The sequence below is a fragment of the Bos mutus genome, chromosome 6, assembly GCF_027580195.1.
Source record: "Bos mutus isolate GX-2022 chromosome 6, NWIPB_WYAK_1.1, whole genome shotgun sequence".
NCBI lineage: Eukaryota > Metazoa > Chordata > Mammalia > Artiodactyla > Bovidae > Bos > Bos mutus.
This window is the reverse complement of record NC_091622.1, coordinates 11,471,251-11,492,705: the sequence shown is the minus strand read 5'-3', so window position 1 is coordinate 11,492,705 and position 21,455 is coordinate 11,471,251. Positions and strand designations below refer to the sequence as shown.

General features: G+C 39.0%; 1 pseudogene; it reads left to right on the top strand.

Moving 5' to 3' along the window:
• The window catches only part of LOC102281936 (large ribosomal subunit protein eL19-like), an 86,579-nt pseudogene extending 70,539 nt beyond the window's left edge, over positions 1–16,040 (top strand).
• Positions 16,041–21,455: the final 5,415 nt, after the last annotated feature.

Here is a 21,455-nt window from a genome sequence, read left to right as displayed (position 1 = left end):
TACCCTGATGGCAGTTATCCTTGTGGTGTGAGTCATCCAGTTAGAAAAAGTACTGAGATTCCACCCATCACTGATATCATATAGTATTTGCCTTTCTCTTTCTGACTTACTTCACTTAGCATGATGCCCTCAAGATCCAGGTCCATCCATGTTGCCACGAGTGTCAGGATTTCCTTCTTTCTCATCTCTAAATTTTCTTTTATCCGTTCATCCATTGATGAGCACTTACATTGTTCCATATCTTGCCTATTGTGAATAACGCTGCAGTAAACATAGAAGTATAGATATCTCTTCAAATTCATTTTCTTTGTATATATACCCATGGATGGAATTGCTGGATCCCATGGTAGTTTTAGCTTTAATTTTTCAAGGAACTTCCATACTGTTGTCCATAGTGACTGTACCACTTTACATTCTGACCAATAGTACTTAAGGATTCCCTTTCCTCCACGTCCTTGCCAACACTTGTTATTTCTTGTCTTTAGAACAGAGAGTAGAATGGTGGTTACCAGAGCCTGAGAGGTGGGGGAAATGGGGAGATTTTGATCAAAGAGTAAAAACTTCCAATTGTAAGATGAATAATTTCTGGGGAGCTTATGTATGGCATGGTGATTATAGTTAGCCATAATGTATTATATATATAAAAGTTGTTAGATAACTTTAAAGTTATCATCCCCAAAAGAGATGGTAATTGTGTGACATGATGGAGACATTAGCTAACACTATGGCGGCAATCATTTTATAATCTGTAAGTGTATCAAATCAACCAGTTGTGTACCTTAAACCTACGCAGTGTTATATGTCAATTATATCTCAGTAATGCTGGGGGTAAAAAGAACAAAAAATCGTGGAGAAATTTGTCCCTCACTTTAGCTGAAGCCCTGGAAGGCATTTGTATTAGTATTGTATTAGGCATTGTAGTCTAGGCATTGACCAGAATTGCCATAGATGATAGAATTATCCTTATGCACCAGCACAGAGTCTGTGATCACTAATACTAATTACCACCAGTAGGTCATTCACTAATCATCCTGCTGTATCTGGATTAAGGCCTCTGGACAAGTGGAAAGATCAATACCTAAAATTAAGGGGAAATCTACCTTATTTTCTGTCATGGGCTGAGTTGTGTTCTCACCACCTCCCCCAATCTAGTTCATAGGTTGAAGTCCTAAGCCCCAGTGCTGCATGATGTGACTGTATTTTGAAATAAAATTTTAAAGATCTCTTTGAGTTAAAATGAGGTGGGGCTCTAATACAATATTACTGGTGTCTTTTCAAGAAGAGGGAGAGACACCAGGGATGAAAATACACAGAGGAAAGGCCATGTGAAAAGTTGGCCATCTGCCAGCCTAGCAGAGAAGCCTCAGGAGAAACCAAACCTACTGACACCTGGATCTTGGACATCTAGCCTCCGGAAATGTGAGAAAATACATTTCTGTTGCTTAAGCCATGAGGTCTGTGGTAAAAAGACATACTTCATTGTATTGCACTTTGCAGACATGTTTTTTACAGATGGAAAGTTTGTGGCAACCCATATTAACCAAATCTGTCAACACCATTTTCCCAATAGCATTTGCTCACTTCATGTCTCTGTGTAACATTTTGATAACTCTTACAATAGTTCAAATGTTTCACTATTAGTATATTTGTTATGGTGATCTGTGATTGATCAGTGATCTTTGATGTTACTGCTATAATGTGAAAGTCGCTCAGTCATGTCTGAATAGTCTATGGAATTCTCCAGGCCAGAATACTGCAGTGGATAACCATTCCCTTCTCCAGGGGATCTTCTCAACCCAGGGATAGAACCCAGATTTCTTGCATTGCAGGTGGATTCTTTGTCAGCTGAGCCACCAGGGAAGCCCAAGAATACTGGAGTGGGTAACCTGTTCCTTCTCCAGTGGATCCTCCCAACCCAGGAATCAAACTGGGGTCTCCTTCATTGCAGGCAGATTCTTTACCAGCTGAGCTACCAGGGAAGTCCTAAGTCTATTTATACCAACAGAGCATTTTAGAATTACGGTATGTACATTTCTTTTAGACATACTGCTATCATACACTTAAAAGACTGCAGCATAGAACACGACTTTTTATAAGCACTGGGAAACCAAAAGATTCCTGAGACTCACTTTATTGCAACATTTGCTTTATTGTGGTCGTCTGGAACTGAACCTACAATATCTCAGAGTTATGCCTGTACTTTGTGATGGCAGCCCAACTGACTCATACACTTTGTAAGACAGACCTTAGAAATCTGTGGTATTTGTTAAACTGTTTGGTTGCAGGACCCAAGGAGCCTGGTTGAGGTCAGTACCACCAGTTTTTCTCATCCTGCCCCAGGAGCTCTAATGAGATGTTTTATGGAACAAATCAAATGGATCTGGTTCCAGTCCTTGTGGTCAGATTAATCAGAGTGGGTGATGGAATGGCTCACTCATGAAAAATTTCACCAGATGAGGAACGGTTATTGTTGGGAAATACTATGGTTGTCTCATGTTTCTGAAGATCTTGTGAGCAGAGGCACTGACTTGCCATTTTTGCTCACTGTCTTTGCTTGGATGTTTGTATAGGAATAGCCTCGAAAGACAGATAATGTCTCCCTCTGACACAGAAGGCAGGCTTACTTACTGGTCATAACAAAAGATTTGAATTCCCTTAGCTCAGGTTTCTTTCCTGTGTTGTAACCCACCACATGTGCAGTTGTTATTCAGCCTTTGTGTGGCCCTCTGGAAACTGGGACTCTAGAAACTGCTATAAAATATGCTAATGCTCACACTGCTTGCAGTGTCTTGAGTAACTAAATCTTTGTCATTGACCCAGGAGGTTTGTGTCTTTGGCCGAGCATTCATGAAACATTTAGCTTCTAAACAGTGTAAACTCTTAGACCCTTCACAATATTTGACAGCTGGAGGAAAATTCTGCTGCTTATTGAAAGGGAAAAAACGCAGGAAACAATTGAAGTCTATTTCAAATAATCTATTGGTCAGTTGGGGGCCAAAGTCCCCTTAATATCTGGGAAAATTTAAGGGTTTTTAGTTATCCCTTCCATTTTCTGCTCATTCCTAGATCAGTTGCAATGGATGCCTCTGGACTCCTACATAAACTTGATTCATTCTCTGAATGTGTTACTTATCTTTATTGTTAAGATGCTTTTGTGGGCATATACACATATCAAAACTCCTAAAACTGTACACTTTATATATGTGCAGTTTTTGTGTGGCAGTTACACCTCAATAAAACTGTAAAAGAAAAGCAAAGTTTTTTTGTGTATGTGTGTTTTTTGTGACTATCCTGTTGGATTGCACATCTCAAAACCCACTCATACTTAGATTTTCAATAAAGTAAAATATATGTAAAAATAATTTTGAATACATATATATACATATATTTTTGAGCTGAAGAATGGGACAAATATGGCAGAGAAGGTAAATTCAGAAGGTACCTTCAAAAATTCAGAAGGTAAATCAGGTTATTCAGGAGACTAGAAAATCACAATCCAACTTTTTTGCCAGTTTTTAATACTGTGTATTTTCCTTCTCCATATGGTTCTAAACCACTAAATATGTTATTACTTTTCTTTAAATTTTTAATTATTTTTTAAAAGGCAATAAAAATAAATTTAAAAGCCTTTTACATTTACTCACATTTTTACCATTTCTTCTGTTATACATTCCTCAGCAATCAAACCTCCATCTACCTATCATTTTCTTGATGCCTGAAGGACTTTATATAGAAATAAATTTCAATATATATTCATATTAAGTTATAAAATATGTACAATACATTATTTATTGTGTAAATTATATGTCATATTATAGTTCAGATCTACCATTAAGCTTTTGTACATCTGGGAATGTTTTTATTTTATATGTTTTGGAAATTATTTTTACCAAATATAGAATTTTGGTTGCCATTTTCTTTTCTTTCAGTATATGGAAGATGTTGCTTTCCTGTTTCTGCCTTGCTGCATTCTGACATGAAATCTTCAATTATTTGTCTCTCTGTAAATGATGTGGTTTCCCCCTGCCCCCTGGCTGCTTTTAAGATTTATTTTTACATATATTTTTAAGCAATTTAATTTTGATATGCTTGGTATAATTTTATTCACATTTGGTACTTGAGATTTATTGGGCTTCTTAAGAGCTGTGGCTTATGCTTTCATTTAATTTCAACAAGTAATTTGGCCATTACTTTTTGTCCTATTTCCACCCTACCCCTTTCTTTTGGGGACTTGAATTATATGTACATTTGGTCACTTTGGCCACCTGGTGTGAAGAACTGACTCACTGGAAAGACCCCGATGCTGGGAAAGATTGAAGGCGGGAGGAGAAGGGGACGGCAGAGGATGAGATGATTGGATGGCATCACCGACTCGATGGACATGAGTTTGAGCAAGCTCTGGGAGTTGGCGATGTACAGGGAGGCCTGGCGTGCTGCAGTCCATGGGGTTGCAAAGAGTCAGACACGACGGAGCGAACAAACTGATACTGAGAGGTCACTTGAAGTTGGCCAGCAGGTCACTATTCTTTTCTTTTTTCTTCAGTCTTTTTCTCTCTCCATTTCATCTTGGATAGTTTCTATTGCTATGTGTTAAAGTTTACTAATCATTTCTTCTTTAGTGTCTCATCTGACACTGATCTCATGCAGGGTGCCTTGGGGTCCTAAGTGGGAGTGGGTAGCAGAGAGGGGACCCAGAAGCTGGTATAATCAAACATGGCTACCTGTGGGGTGGAAGCTAGTGAAACTGCAGAAGGTCCCTGGCCGCTTTGCTAGCCTTTTGTTGCTGCTTCAGTGGTGAAAACTGCTGGGTTTATCTGTTCAAGCCGTTCACTGTTACTGGGTAGTGTGGCTGTTGTGCTGTGTGACTTTTACAGGTAGTCTCTGCTTTTCTTCCTTGTTTCTATGATTCCCTGTATGTCTTGGCTTTGCTGGTCTGGATGCGGTAATAACCAAGTGGGACCTTCCTGCCCTGGAAGACTGGGGAAGCTGATTAATTACCTGACTTGTTCTCCCTTTTCAAGGAAGAATAACTCTTTCTAGCTGGGGATATCCCTCTTGGCTCTGAGAAGTTTGGAAAAGGGGATGATGCAGCTGAAATGAAGCTGTCTTCTCTTTCTGTGTGGTTTTTCTCAGGTTTTTGTTCTACTATGTTGGTGAAGTTTTTGTTGATCTTCATATGAAGATGGTGGGGGGGATGTTTTGGTCTCTTGGTTTCTTGGCCATCTTGGTCTAAAGTCTTCTAGAAAATAGGTGTTTATGAGAGGAAACTTATTGGATCAGATTGTTAATCAATTTAAATTATTTAACCATGTCTTTTTAAATACTTCATCTAAGGAAACTACTAAACCATTTTCTGGTTATTACTATTGACTGTAGTTCAAAGTTAGCATTAAAGACCAGTATGTAGCAATGTAAAACTCAGATTGTATGTTGTTTTTAACTACACAGTCACATAAATTAGAATCATTAGTTCCTAAATTTGAAACATATTCTTTTATACCATATTCAGCATGAATATGTCTTTGATATAGCACTGAGATCACTTATTTATTATTTATTGAATTTTTACTCTTTTTATTATCTTTAATTTAAAACCTCTTCCTATAATCTCCATGGTTGATAAAGAGTATTTAGGAAGAATGCATTCTTTACTCAGAATAAGGCAGCAGGCAAAATCTTACTGAATCTTAATGTATGTGAAGCATTTTACACAGGCTCCCACACTTAGTTCTCATGAACAAGCAAAATAGATATGACCACTTCCTGTTTATAGATAAGAAATTGGATTAAATGAGTCATACAGTATCATGCACTGGTTATAGCAAACACCTCTTCCAACAACATAAGATGACTCTACACATGGACCTCACTAGATGGTGAATACCAAAATCAGATTGATTATATTCTTTGCATCCAAAGATGGAGAAGCTCTATACAGTCAACAAAAACAAGACCAGGAGCTAACTGTGGCTCAGATCAGGAAGAACTCCTTATTGCAAAGTTCAGACTTAAATTGAATAAAGTAGGGAGAACTACTAGACCATTCAGGTATGACCTAAACCAAATCCCTTATGATTGTACAGTGGAAGTGAAAAATAGATTTAAGGCATTAAATCTGATGGAGTGCCTGAAGAACTATGGATGGAGGTTCATGACGTTGTACAGGAACCTACGATCAAAACCATCTGCAAGAAAGAAATGCAAAAAGGCAAAATGATTGTCCAAGGAGGTCTTACAAATAGCTGAGAAAAGAAAAGCAAAAGGCAAAGGAGAAAAGGAAAGATATATCCATCTGAATGCAGAATTCCAAAAAATAACAAGGAGAGATAAGAAAGCCTTCCTAAATGATCAGTGAAAATAAATACAGGAAAATAATAGAATGGGAAAGACTAGAGCGCTCTTCAAGAAAATTAGAGATACCAAGAGAAAATTTCATGCAAAGATGGGCACAATAAAAGAAACGGTATGGGCCTAACAGAAGCAGAAGATAATAAGAAGAGGTGGCAAGAATACACAGAAGAACTATACAAGAAAGATCTTCATGACCCAGATAACCACAATGGTGTGATCACTTTCCTAGAGCCAGACATTCTGAAGTGTGAGGTTAAGTGGGCCTTAGGAAGAATCACTATGAAAAAAGCTAGTGGAGGTGATGGGATTCCAGATGAGCTATTTCAAATCCTAAAAGACGATGCTGTGAAAGTGCTGCACTCAATATGCCAGAAAATTTGGAAAACTCAGTAGTGGACTGGAAAAGGTCAGTTTTCATTCCAATCCCAAAGAAAGGCAATGCCAAAGAATGTTCATATTACTGCACAAATACACTTATCTCACACACTAGCAAAGTAATGCTCAAAATTCTCCAAGTTAGGCTTCAACAGTATGTGAACCAAGAACTTCACATGTTCAAGCTGGATTAAGAAAAGGTAGAGGAACCAGAGATCACATTGCCAACATCCGTTGGATCATAGAAAAAGCAAGCGAATTCCAGAAAAACATCTACTTCTGCTTCATTGGCTACACTAAAGTGTTTGACTGTGTGGATCACAACAAACTATGGAAAATTCTTCAAGAGATGGAAATTCCAGACCACCTTACCTGCCTCCTGAGAAATCTTCATGCAGGTCAAGAAGCAACAGATAAAATCGGACATGGAACAACGAACTGGTTCCAAATTGGGAAAAGAATACGTCAAGGCTATATATTGTCACCCTGCTTATTTAACTTATCTGCAGAGTACATCATGAGAAATGCTGGGCTGGAAGAAGCACAAGCTGGAATCAAGATTGCCGGGAGAAATATCAATAATGTCAGATATGCAGATGACACCACCCTTATGGCAGAAAGTGAAGAGGAACTAAAAAGCTTCTTGATGAAAGTGATAGATGAGAGTGAAAAAGTTGGCTTCAAGCTCAACATTCAGAAAACTAAGATCATGGCATCTGGTCCCATCACTTCATGGGAAATAGATGGGGAAACAGTGGAAACAGTGTCAGACTTTATTTTTGGGGGCTCCAAAATCACTACAGATGGTGACTGCAGCCATGAAATTAAAAGACACTTGCCCCTTGGAAGAAAAGCTGTGACCAAGCCTAGACAGCGTTTTTTTTTTCCCCCCAACATTTTTTTAGGTTATTTTTTAAAATTAATTTATTTTTTATTGAAGGATAATTGAAAGCAGAGACATTATTTTGCTGACAAACATCTGTCTAGTCAAAGCTGTGGTTTTTCCAGTAGTCATGTATGGATGTGACAGTTGAACCATGAAGAAAGCTGAGCACCAAAGAATTGATGCTTTTGAACTGTGGTATTGGAGAAGACTCTTGAGAGTCCCTTGGACTGCAAGGAAATCTAACCAGTCCATCTTAAAGGAGATCAGTCCTGAATATGCATTGGAGGGACCGCTGAAGCAGAAGCTCCAATACTTGGCCACCTGATATGAACTGACTCATTGGAAAAGACCCCGATGCTGGGAAAGATTGAAGGAAGAGGAGAAGGGGACGACAGAGGATGAGATGGTTGGATGGCATCACCGACTCAGTGGACATGAGTTTGAGCAAGCTCCAGGAGTTGGTGATGGACAGCGAAGCCTGGTATGCTGCAGTCCATTGGGTTGCAGAGTCAGACTCAACTGAGCCCTTAACTGAAGAAACTGGCAGTGTCATATAGGTAGAAAAAACAAACTCTATTTTTTTATACTTGAATCAATAAATATTTGTTTCTTTTATTTAGAGAGGGTGTTATACGTTTTTTTAAATTGGTTCTCAAAAGCCAGTCTTTACTCATGATGATGTACACTACTTTAGTTTTTCAGAAATATTGCGAAAACCAATCTTTGTATAAGAATTGTTTTAAACTAGATGTGATATTTTTCATTAATATAGTACTAGTGAATTTTTTTCCAAGAGTCTGAAAAGAATGGTAATTGTTAGGGTAAAGCATACTGAACAAAAAGCATAATCAATTAAATAATGGAAGAGGGGATTTTTCAGTGTATAATAGCATTTTAGAGTTGATATCATAAAAGAGTGTCTTAGACCAAATGTAGACACTGACAGCTTCCTTATTAAATAATTTCTTTAAACTTAAAGGTTTTGGAGACACGTTCTGAAAAGTCCCTCAGAAGTCATCTAATTTTTCCATACTTGACTTTGGGGAGTTGTAATTTGCTGTAAATTGCCATGTTGTCTATGAGCCATTTTCACACATCTTTTTTTTGCTGTCTTTCCCCGTAACTCTCTCAGTGGCTCTTCCTTAACAGCTGTCTGTTGTCCCAGATCTCATACAAGCTCAACAGCTCCCCAGGTCATCTTGAATCATTATGCAATGCTTATGATGATTTCTTTTTGTTGCTGTATAAATGAAGGAACAATGAAAGTGTAAAAAAAGTCCTGTGTAAAAAATAAATTTCTTTCTTTGTGGTGGTCCAAATTCCACTCCAAAACAACAAGTTTTGTCATAAACTTGTTTCATATTGTACTATGTAATATTTTATTCATATAATTCTCAGGAGTGCACTTACTTTTCATATTTTCTCTATTCCTTTAGGCAGATCCTCCCAGTTTTTATTTTTCTTCTGTTTCCAAGGCTCTGCATTCATTTTCACATTTCATTAGTAGTTAATTTAAAAATGCAATTAGAAAGAATTCCTTTGAGGATAGCAGGCAAAAATTGGCTTCTTTCTGCTCAATTCTTGTTAAAGAGCATGGGAAGATTCTTTTCAACTAAGAACGTTTAGAACAGAGGCCAAAAAAATATCTCTAGCAAATTATTGCTATTTTGGCATTAGTATAGTTTTGCCCCCTACATTTGTCTTTTAGGTGGATTTAGCAGTAATTAACCCAGTTGAATGGTAAGCTTTTGATCCCTGGGTTCTTTAAAAGTAAAAATAGCACAGTATGTTTCAGGTTCTCTTTAACAAAATATCAGGTCATTTTACTCTGTGTTTAATCCCCAGCTTTGAATAGTGTACATGAAACATGACTCTTGAGTTAACAGAGTCCAAAGTATCCAGGAATGTTTTGTAAAATTATCCAGGAGACTTTCTTAAAATACTCCAAAATGCACCAGGGTCATTTGCACAACTTCAGAATGTCTGTAGGATATGCCAATGTATCAAGGTATGCTGCTGCTGCTGCTAAGTCACTTCAGTCATGTCCGACTCTGTGCAACCCCTGAGATGGCAGCCCACCAGGCTCCCCCATCCCTGGGATTCTCCAGGCAAGAACACTGGAGTGGGTTGCTATTTCCTTCTCCAGTGCATGAAAGTGAAAAGTGAAAGTGTCCAACTCTTCGCAACCCCATAGACTGCAGCCTACCAGGCTCTTCCGTCCATGGGATTTTCCAGGCAAGAGTACTGGAGTAGGGTGCCATATGGCAGCTTCTAATTACTGACTTTGATTTTATAAGAGAAAATTATTCTGGGGAAAATGAAGTAGAAAATTGTAAAAGCATGGAGGTCTTTATAAGCATGTAAAAGAATATCTCAGGGAAGCTGCTGTTGACCTTATTAATAATAAAAGGGAAGCTTAAAATCAGAAGGATCTTGACTGTTAGCAGCTGATTAGTTGTTTTGTCAAGATGGTAGATAGTCCTTGTTAGCCAAAATTCTCTAGTTGATGATTCTGTGTTGAAAAGTTCTCCGTATTTTTTTAAGAGTTTTGTTTTATTTTATTTATGTGTTTTTGCTGGGCTGGGTCTTCGCTGCTGTGTCAGCTACTCTCTCGTTGTGGTGTGCGGGCTTCTCTTGTTGTGGAGCCCAGGTTCCAGGGCACACGGGCTTCAGTGGTTGCTGCTCACGGGCTCGGTAGTTGTGGCTCACGGGCTCTAGACCACAGTCGCAATAGCTGTGGTGCACAGACTTAGTTCCTCCACTGGCATGTGGGATCTTCCCCAGTCGGGGATCAAACACCTGTCTCCTGCATTGGCAGGCAGACTCTCCAACAGTGAGCCACCAGGGAAGCAAATATTCTCCATACTAATGGCCTGGGCTTGTGTAAGGAAAATTGAGAAGTCCAAGAAAGTCTTAGCCATTAACAGGTACCAGAGAGCATACTTGTAACCCAGCAAGGAAGAAAGATTCAGAGATTATTTCCTATGATGATGCTCCCAACTCCAACATTGATCTGATACATTGATTCACCATTATGGACTACATACTAAAGATTTGTAAGAGTGACTGAGTGTGTACTCTGGTGTGGGCTTGCTTGTATTCAAACACTAGCTCTGCTACTTAGTGTATCATCTTTGTTCCAGTTTTCATATCTGTAAAATGGGGTCCTAAGAATATCAGTTTTATAGTTAGCTATGAACAGTAATGGATATAAACTTGGGCAGACTTTGAGAGATGGTGAGGGACAGGGACCTCAGATATGCAAATGACACCACCCTTATGGCAGAAAGTGAAGAGGAACTAAAAAAGCCTCTTGATGAAAGTGAAAGAGGAGAGTGAAAAAGTTGGTTTAAAGCTCAACATTCAGAAAACGAAGATCATGGCATCTGGTCCCATCACTTCATGGGAAATAGATGGGGAAACAGTGGAAACAGTGGCAGACTTTATTTTTTGGGGCTCCAAAATCACTACAGATGGTGACTGCAGCCATGAAATTAAAAGACGCTTACTCCTTGGAAGGAAAGTTATGACCAACCTAGATAGCATACTGAAAATCAGAAACATTACTTTGCCAACAAAGGTCCATCTAGTCAAGGCTATGGTTTTTCCTGTGGTCATGTATGGATGTGAGAGTTGGACTGTGAAGAAAACTGAGTGCCAAAGAGTTGATGCTTTTGAACTGTGGTGTTGGAGAAGACTCCTGAGAGTCCCTTGGACTGCAAGGAGATCCAACCAGTCCATTCTGAAGGAGATCAGCCCTGGGATTTCTTTGGAAGGAATGATGCTAAAGCTGAAACTCCAGTACTTTGGCCACCTCATGCAGAGTTGACTCATTGGAAAAGACTCTGATGCTGGGAGGGATTGAGGGCAGGAGGAGAAGGGGACGACAGAGGATGAGATGGCTGGATGGCATCACCAACTGGATGGACGTGAGTCGGAGTGAACTCCGGGAGTTGGTGATGGACAGGGAGGCCTGGCGTCCTGCGATTTATGGGGTCGCAAAGAGTCGGACACGACTGAGTGACTGAACTGAACTGAAGTGAACTGAGGGACAGGGAGGCTTGGTGTGCTGCAGTCCATGGGGTCACAAAGAGTTGGACATGAGTGGGCAAGTGAACAGCAACAACATGAGCAGTAAAGCATGCACTGATGCAAAGCACTTAAAGTAGTCTGGTGCAAAGGTACTTAATAATTTTTAGTTTAACTATTACACTGAAATACAAAGTTCTAAAATACGATTCATTATTGCAGTTTCAATTTATTTCTTCTCGAACATTTTTCTGTGTTGGTTGGGAACAATTAATGTTCTTTGACTTGAAACCTTATATGCTTGAATTTCAACATCAGAAGAGTGAGGGTAGAACATGCCGTAGAATTATGCAGGGAGCTTAATATCCCCTGGAGACGCTGCTAAGATCTTTTGTTGGTAGGATCTGACAGGGTCATCGAGCAGGGCTTTGGATCAGTAGAGAAAAGACCTGAGTTCTAGTTTGAACTCTGTCAATGAGTATTTGACTTAGGATAAATAATAAAATTTAATGTGACAATCATTATGGCCATGACAAGCTATATAGCCTCTCATTCTAAAACTTCAGTTGAAACACATAGAAGTATTTATATACCTCAGTCCAGTAGTAACTGTATTAGACTATCATAAATATAATTTTCTTTTTTTTTTCTTTATGGGTATGTGTTGTCTCCAAAAAGTATACTTAATTATTACATTTTTTCAAATTTATTCTAATTTTAAGTATAGTTGATTTATAATATTATAGTTTCAGTTATATAACAGTACTTAAATATTTTTCCAGATTATACTCCATTTAAAATTATTGTAGAATACTGGCTATATTTCTTGTGCTGTAGCATATCCATTAAAAAAATTTTTTTTTATTAGAGCATAATTGCTTTACAATGCTGTGGTGGTTTCTGCTATACATCAGTGAAAATCAGTCATAATTATATGTATGTCTCCTCCCTCTTGAGCCTCCCTCACCTCCCTACCTATCCATTTTATACAGAGTAGTTTTTATCTCTCAACCCCCTACCCCTGTTCAGCCTCTCTCTACCCCTTCCACAGATAATAATCACCAGTCTGTTGTCTATACCTGTAAATTTGTTGCTGTTTTGCCATATTCATTCATTTGTTTTATTTAAAAAATCTAAGCTCCATTTTAATTTTTCTTTTGTTGGAGTATAGTTACTGAACAATATTATATAAGTTGTTGTTGTTTAGTTACTAAGTAGTGTCTAATTCTTTTGCCATCCCATGGATGGCAGCCCACCAGGCTTGTCTGTCCATGGGATTTCCCAGGCAAGAATCCTGGAGTGGGTTGCCATTTCCTCCTTCAGGGGATCTTCCTGACCCAGGGATTGAACCCAGGTCTCCTGCATTGCAGGCAGATTCTTTACCATTGAGCCACCTGGGAAATCCATTATATAAGTTACAGGTACAATATAGTGATCTGCAATTTTTAAAGGTGAGAGTTGAACTATAAAGAAAGCTAGCACCGAAGAATTGATGCTTTTGAACTGTGGTGTTGGAGAAGACTCTTGAGAGTCCCTTGGACTGCAAGGAGATCCAACCAGTGCATCCTAAAGGAAATCAGTCCTGGGTGTTCATTGGAAGGACTGATGTTGAAGCTGAAACTCCAATACTTTGGCCACCTGATGCGAAGAGCTGACTCATTGGAAAAGACCCTGATGCTGGGAAAGATTGAGGGCAGGAGAAGGGGACGACAGAAGATAAGATGGTTGGATGGCATCACCAACTCAATGGACATGAATTTGAGTCAACTCCGGAAGTTGGTGATGGACAGGGAGGCCTGGAATGCTGCAGTCCATGGGGTTGCAAAGAATTGGACACGACTGAGCGACTGAACTGAACTGAACTGATACTCCATTTATAGTTATAAAATATTTGTTATATTCCCCACATTATACAGTATATCCTTGTCATTAGCTTTTCTTTTTTCAATTCCACATATGAATGATAACATACAGTATTTGTCTTTCTCTAACTTATTTGTCTAAACATAATACCCTCTAGATGCATCCATGTAGTTGTGAATGATAGAATTTTATTCTTTTTTTTTTTATGACTAACAGTCCATTCTATGTATACATGACATCTGTATCCACTAATCTGTTGGTAGACACTTACATTGTTTTTACATTTTGACTATTGTAAATAATGCTGCTATGAACATTGGGGTGCATGTGTCTTTTTGAATTTGTGTTATTTTCTTTGGATTTACATCCAGGAGTGAAATTTCTGTATCGTATGGTAGTTCTAGTTTTTGTTTTTTGACGAAAATCTCAAATACTCTCTTCTACAGTGGCTACACCAATTTATATTTTTACTAACAGTGTACTAGGATTCCCTTTTCCTACATCCTTGCCAGCATTTGTTATTTGTGGACTTTGTTTTGACAGCCATTCTGACGGGTATAAGGTGACATCTCATTGTGGTTTTGACTTGCATTTCTCATGATTAGTGATGTAGAGCATTTTTTCATGTGCTTATTGACCATCTATATGTCTTCTCTAGGAAAAAATCTACTCCAATCCTCTACCCGTTTTCTAATCAAGCTGTTGTTTTCTTGATATTGGATTGTATGAGCTGTTTATATATTTTGGATATTGGGCATATTATTTTCAAATAATCTCTCATTCATTAGGTTTCAGGAAAGCAGCCAGAAGCCTGGGCAGTTTCAGTCTGTTTTCTCTGCCATGTTTTGGGAATAAACAAGTGTGTGCATGCTCCTCACACACAGAGTCTAGGTTTTTATTACAGCCCCTCTGTAGGCCCCATTGGTTTTCAAACCAGCTAAGGGGACATGTCCTGCTGGTGTTGGACCCCAGAGCTGGGGCACCCAACATGTGGATGGAACCATTCACTCTCCAGGGAGAATGTGTGGGTCCTGTAATCCCTCTCCTCTTCTGTGTCCTCTCCCAGAGGTACAGGTCCTGACCTGTTTGTTTCCCTTCCCTTCCTACCCAATTCAGCTTGGATTTTTCATACAGTCTTTGCTGTAGATGGTTCTTTCATCCAGTCTCCAGTCAGTTTTCAGTGAGAACTGCTCCACATGTAGATGTGTTTTTGATATGTTCATGGAAGCAGATGAGCTCTGTGTCCTGCTCTGCCATCTTGACCACCTTCATCCATAAATAAAATTTTTAATGCTGATGGTGTTTAACTTTTCAAAGTTCTTTATAATAGCCAGGACATGGAAGCAACCTAGATGTCCATCAGCAGATGAATGGATAAGAAAGCTATGGTACATATACACAATGGAGTATTACTCAGCCATTAAAAAGAATTCATTTGAATCAGTTCTAATGAGATGGATGAAACTGGAGCCTATTATACAGAGTGAAGTAAGCCAGAAGGAAAAACACCAATACAGTATACTAACGCATATATATGGAATTTAGAAAGATGGTAACAATAACCCTGTGTACGAGACAGCAAAAGAGACACTCATGTATAGAACAGTCTTATGGACTCTATGGGAGAGGGAGAGGGTGGGAAGATTTGGGAGAATGGCATTGAAACATGTAAAATATCATGTATGAAACGAGATGCCAGTCCAGGTTCGATGCACGATACTGGATGCTTGGGGCTAGAGCACTGGGACGACCCAGAGGGATGGTATGGGGAGGGAGGAGGGAGGAGGGTTCAGGATGGGGAACACATGTATACCGGTGGCGGATTCATTTTGATATTTGGCAAAACTAATACAATTATGTAAAGTTTAAAAATAAAATAAAATTTAAAAAAAAAGAAAAAAAACATTTTAATAGTAACCACCTTAAACAATTGCATTACATTAGTTTAGGTATGGCAACTCTACTGTTAAAAATCTTTACACTTTAAAATTGTTCATTGCTTTTCGCCGCTGTGGCAGCGGCCACGAGTACGCTCAGGCTTCAGAAGAGGCTTGCCTCCAGTGTCCTTTGCTGTGGCAAAAAGAAGGTCTGGTTGGACCCCAGTGAGACTAGTGAAATCACCAATGCCAACTCCCACCAGAAGATCTGGAAGCTGATCAAAGATGGGCTGATCACCAGAAGCCTGTGGCTGTCCATTCCCGGGCTCGATGCCGAGAAGGTAACCTGGATGAGGAGGATGAGAATTCTGTGCCGGCTGCTCAGAATGCTCGATACCGTGCATCTAAGAAGATTGACCTCCACATGTATCACAGCCTGTACCTGAAGGTGAAGGGTAACGTGTTCAAAACCAAGCAGATTCTCATGGAACATATCCACAAGCTGAAGGCAGACCAGGCTCGCAAGAAGCTTCTGGCAGACCAGGCTGAGGCCCGCAGGTCTAAGACCAAGGAAGCCCGCAAGCGCCGTGAAGAACGGCTCCGGGCCGAGAAGGAGGAAATCATCAAGACTGTCCAAGGAGGAAGAGATCAAGAAATAAAGTTCTCCCCCTCTTCTCTGTACACAGTGGCCTCAACAATTGCATAGATCACTCATTCAATAAAAAACAAGCCTTTATCTGCCTAAAAAAAAAAAAATCCCCATCATTTAGTTTTTAAGTAGAATTAATCATTTTGCATCAATTCATTCATTCAGTGTCATAGTTTTCTATACTTTCCCTCCGACCCCTCTTTTTCACATTTATTCAATGTTGAATGCATACTATGAGTTGAAAATTATGTTACACAAATTATTAAATTCTTTGAATTTTCACAATGATGTCTAATCTCCACAAGAATGTAAGAAGGGAACAAATTATCAAAGGTAACTTTAAAACAAAAAAGATGAGGACATCATATGCATTTTGAATAAGCTAAGTTTGACCCTGAACATGAACTTTGAATTTATGCAAGGAAAGAAGAAGACAATATTTTTACAGAAAGAAAAATGGGGACTAAGAATCCCTTGCACTTATAAATTCTAGTCACATTGCTCTCGCTACAGTTTTTAAGTTTAGTGCAAGAGTCCGTTAAATGTTGCTGACGAGACCTGATTAAAAATTGACACAGGCCATAGATGTTTAATGTCTGGCACTTATACTAATCTTAATTTTGTTTCTCTGTAAAGAATGTATGAGGAGGAAAGCCTTATTGAGTGAAATCTAGGCCAAGCAAACATATGGTGGCGGGATTTCTTTTAGATGAAGTAATTTAAAACTGAGATTCTCAGAGAAGAATTTTTTTCCCTGAAGACTTTTATAACAGTATCCTTAAAATCTGGTCATGACAAACTGGAGAAAATGATCCTTTAAAACCTGAAAATATGCTCAATTCATTTCTCTGAAATCAGTCCTGGGAAAATGTCCATATCATTTTGGAATAGCAAACAGATTTGTCCGGTGGAATTTTGCCAGAGAAGAAGTAATGTAGACGTGTTAGGCTTTACTGTGGAGACATGAAGCATCCCTCTCTGCTAATGATTCATGAACAGGAAGATGAGGCATCCTTACAGCTCTTGCCTCCTCTCTTAAGCTGAAATACCGTGCTGTTCACGTCATTGTATACATGTTTACATTGGTTTAAATGTGTTGTTACTGTATATTATTATACACAATCATTAGACTCCTATTTGAAACAAAACAAAACAAAATACCATTACATCACACAGCACTAAGTCTTTTAACTATTACTTCAACCTAGCTGAACTTCTACATTAATATTACCTTGGTTACTAAGATAAATTTTATTTAAAAAAAGCAAGCATTTGTAAGACTTGCTTAATTCTCTGCCACTTAATAGTTAGACATTATTATTACAATGGATAGCATTAGTAATAACGATTATCATACAATTGCCTCATATAGGAAGATAATCACTGCGTTCGTCGTATGGTATTAAATAAGGCACTTTGTTTCTATTATCTCATTTAATCTTTCAAACATTTCCAAAATACTATTTTACATATGAGGAAATTGCAGCACAGAGAGGTCAAGCATGTGGCCAAAGTCACACAACTAACAATTAACAGAGCTGTGATTCAAACACAGGTAAGCTTTAATACAGGTTAGAGCAATAGGAGAAGACTTATCGGAGGAAGCATCTTGAAACTGTTTTAAAAACTAGTCATGATTCGATGAGGAGAACACATTTCTGATGTGTGGAATAATGTGGCCACCAAAGGGGGCCATTAAGGCAGAAAATTTGTGGGAAATACATGTGTATGAACAAACGAGAGATGGATGGTAAAGAAATCAGAGAAAAATTCTACATCACTCAAGCAATACAGTGATTGTCTCTGCAAGAAAGAAATTTGATTGTGAGGCTAATATAATTACTTGGAAAAAAATCTCAAGCTTTGAGGGGAAAAATCTTTGAAGAAGATTACCTGTATTTCATGTATGAGGACAACTGAAAGATATTTGCAGAAATTTGTGAAATGAGAAAGAATACCACTCCCATAGTCACCCTGGAGAAAACGAAAAGAGAATCCCTGAAAAAATTTGCTAACTGAGGGAACAAAGTTCTCAAGATTGGGATGGGTGTGCTTAGTAAAAAGAAATCAGGGATGGGAGCAGTGAAACTTAAAGTTGTTGTGTAAAAGTTTTTAATATTATTTAAAATAATGCAGATGTCAAATAGTTCATAAAAGTAAGGATAAATAGTGTAAAGTAGTAATAAAATCCAAGCTAAGTTCTTGAATCATTCCAAGAAAACAACAACAAAAAGGAAATATTAAGGAGGTGATTAGGGATAAAGTAAAGTTTTATTTCAAAATGAGGGAGTGTGAGGGAAGGCGCCAAGATGGCGGAGGAGTAGGACGGGGAAAACACTTTCTCCCCCACAAATTCATCAAAAGAGCATTTAAACGTCGAGTAAATTCCACAAAACAACTTCTGAATGCCGGCAGAGGACATCAGGCACCCAGAAAAGCAACCCAACTCCTCGAAAGGAGGTAGGAAAAAATATTAAAGACAATAAAAGAGACAAAAGAGGGAGGGACGGAGTTCCGTCCCGGGAAGGGAGTCTTAAAAAGAGAGAAGTTTCCAAACACCAGGAAACCTTCTCACTGCCGAATCTGTGCCGAGAGCTTTGGAAGCACAGAGGACAACATAACAGGGAGAAAAATAAATAAACAATTAAAACTCGCAGATTGCGAGCCCTACGGTAACTCCTCCAGTGGAGAAGCAGCGCAGACGCCTGCATCCGCCATTAGCAAGCGGGGGCTGGGCAGGGAGGCGCAGCGCGGGCTGCATTGCTGAGAGTAAGAATCTGGCCTGAATACCCTGAGCACTATCTGAGCGAAATAATTTGGGCTAGCAAACCAGACTGTGGGATATCTACCATGCGAAAAGCCAGCCCTAACCTAAGACACCGCCAGCCCGCGCACGGAACAAAGGACTAAACAGAGGTAGCCGGCTGCAAACCTTCCCCCTCCGGTGACCCAGAGCCAGAAGGGGGCAATCGCAGCCCCAGAGAGACATTATCTATAAAACTGGCTTCTTTGCTAACTAAAACTTATTGGGGTCTGGACGGTCAACATCTGCCTGAGAAGGTGCGCCGGTTTACACCCAGATAACCAAGTGGCGGGCGGCGATAAGTCGCAGCATTGGCGCCGCCAAACACCTCATCACCTGAGCTGCTCGGACCTGGGAGGAGCACAAAACGCAGCCCCAACTGAGTCTGCGCCTGAGGACTACCTGAGTGCCTGAACCTGAGCGGCTTGGACCTGGGAGGTGCATGCAACCCAGGCCCAGCCTCGGATTGTTCCCGCGGAACAACCTAGAGCCTGAGCAGTGTGGGCAGGGAGGCTACACGCCCGTGAGCGGGCAGACCCAGTGTGGCTGAAGCACTGCGAGCGCACGCCAGTGTCATTTGTTTGCAGCATCCCTCCTCCCTCCCCATAGCGACTGAACAAAGAGAAGAAATACAGCTCCACCCACCAGAACACCGACACAAGCTTCCCTAACCAGGAAACCTTGACAAGCCACCTCTACATACCCACATACAGCGAGGAAACGCAACAATAAAGAGAACTCCACAAACTGCCAGAATACAGAAAGGACTCCCAAACTCAGCAATGTAAACAAGATGAAGAGACAGAGGAATACCCAGCAGATAAAGGAACAGGATAAATGCCCACCAAACCAAACAAAAGAGGAAGAGATAGGAATCTACCTGATAAAGAATTCCAAATAATGATAGTGAAATTGATCCAAAATCTTGAAATTAAAATGGAATCACAGATAAATAGCCTGGAGACAAGGATTGAGAAGATGCAAGAAAGGTTTAACAAGGACCTAGAAGAAATAAAAAAGAGTCAATATATAATGAACAATGCAATAAATGAAATTAAAAACACTCTGGAGGCAACAAATAGTAGAATAACAGAGGCAGAAGATAGGATTAGTGAATTAGAAGATAGAATGATAGAAATAAATGAATCAGAGAGGATAAAAGAAAAACAAATTAAAAGAAATGAGGACAATCTCAGAGACCTCCAGGACAATATTAAACGCTACAACATTCAATCATAGGGGTTCCAGAAGAAGAAGACAAAAAGAAAGACCATGAGAAAATACTTGAGGAGATAATAGTTGAAAACTTCCTAAAATGGGGAAGGAAATAATCACCCAAGTCCAAGAAACCCAGAGAGTCCCAAACAGGATAAACCCAAGGAGAAACACCCCAAGACACATATTAATCAAATTAACAAAGATCAAACACAAAGAACAAACATTAAAAGCAGCAAGGGAAAAACAACAAATAACACACAAGGGAATTCCCATAAGGATAACAGCTGATCTTTCAATAGAAACTCTTCAAGCCAGGAGGGAATGGCAAGACATACTTAAAATGATGAAAGAAAATAACCTACAGCCCAGATTATTGTACCCAGCAAGGATCTCATTTAAGTATGAAGAGAAATCAAAAGCTTTTCAGACAAGCAAAAGCTGAGAGAATTCTGCACCACCAAACCAGCTCTCCAACAAATACTAAAGGATATTCTCTAGACAGGAAACACAAAAATGGTGTATAAACTCAACCCAAAACAATAAAGTAAATGGCAACGGATCATATTTATTAGTAATTACCTTAAACGTAAATGGGTTGAATGCCCCAACCAAAGACAAAGACTGGCTGAATGGATACAAAAACAAGACCCCTACATATGTTGTCTACAAGAGACCCACCTCAAAACAGGGGACACATACAGACTGAAAGTGAAGGGCTGGAAAAGATTTTCCATGCAAATTGGGACCAAAAGAAAGCAGGACTCACAATACTCAGTATCAGATAAATTAGACTTTAAAACAAAGGCTGTGAAAAGAGACAAAGAAGGTCACTACATAATGATCAAAGGATCAATCCAAGAAGAAGATATAACAATTATAAATATATATCCACCCAACATGGGAGCACCGCAGTATGTAAGACAAATCCTAACAAGTATGAAAGGAGAAATTAACAATAACACAATAATAGTGGGAGACTTTAATACCCCACTCACACTTATGGATAGATCAACTAAACAGAAAATTAACAAATTAAAAAAAAAAACATGTATCTATAAAGCTCACTAAAGCAAAGCACAGAAAAAAAAAAAAAAAAGATCACACACATACACACTTACACACACATAGAATGGAATGCCAGTCAGCCATAAAAAGGAATAAAATTTTGTCATTTACAAAAAAAAAAAATAAAATAAAGTGCTGGGGAAAGATAAATATTTCAAACTTCAAGGCATAAGTTTGAATAAGCAATTTCATGGCATTTATTTTCAGTAAATACAAATTTTGAGTCCGCTAACTGAAATAGAATAAGCACAAGCAAACTGAGGTACAATAAAACAATTAACTAAGAGTACTGTGAATCAAAAATACTTAAGGACCAAATCTGCACTTGAGTTTAGCCAT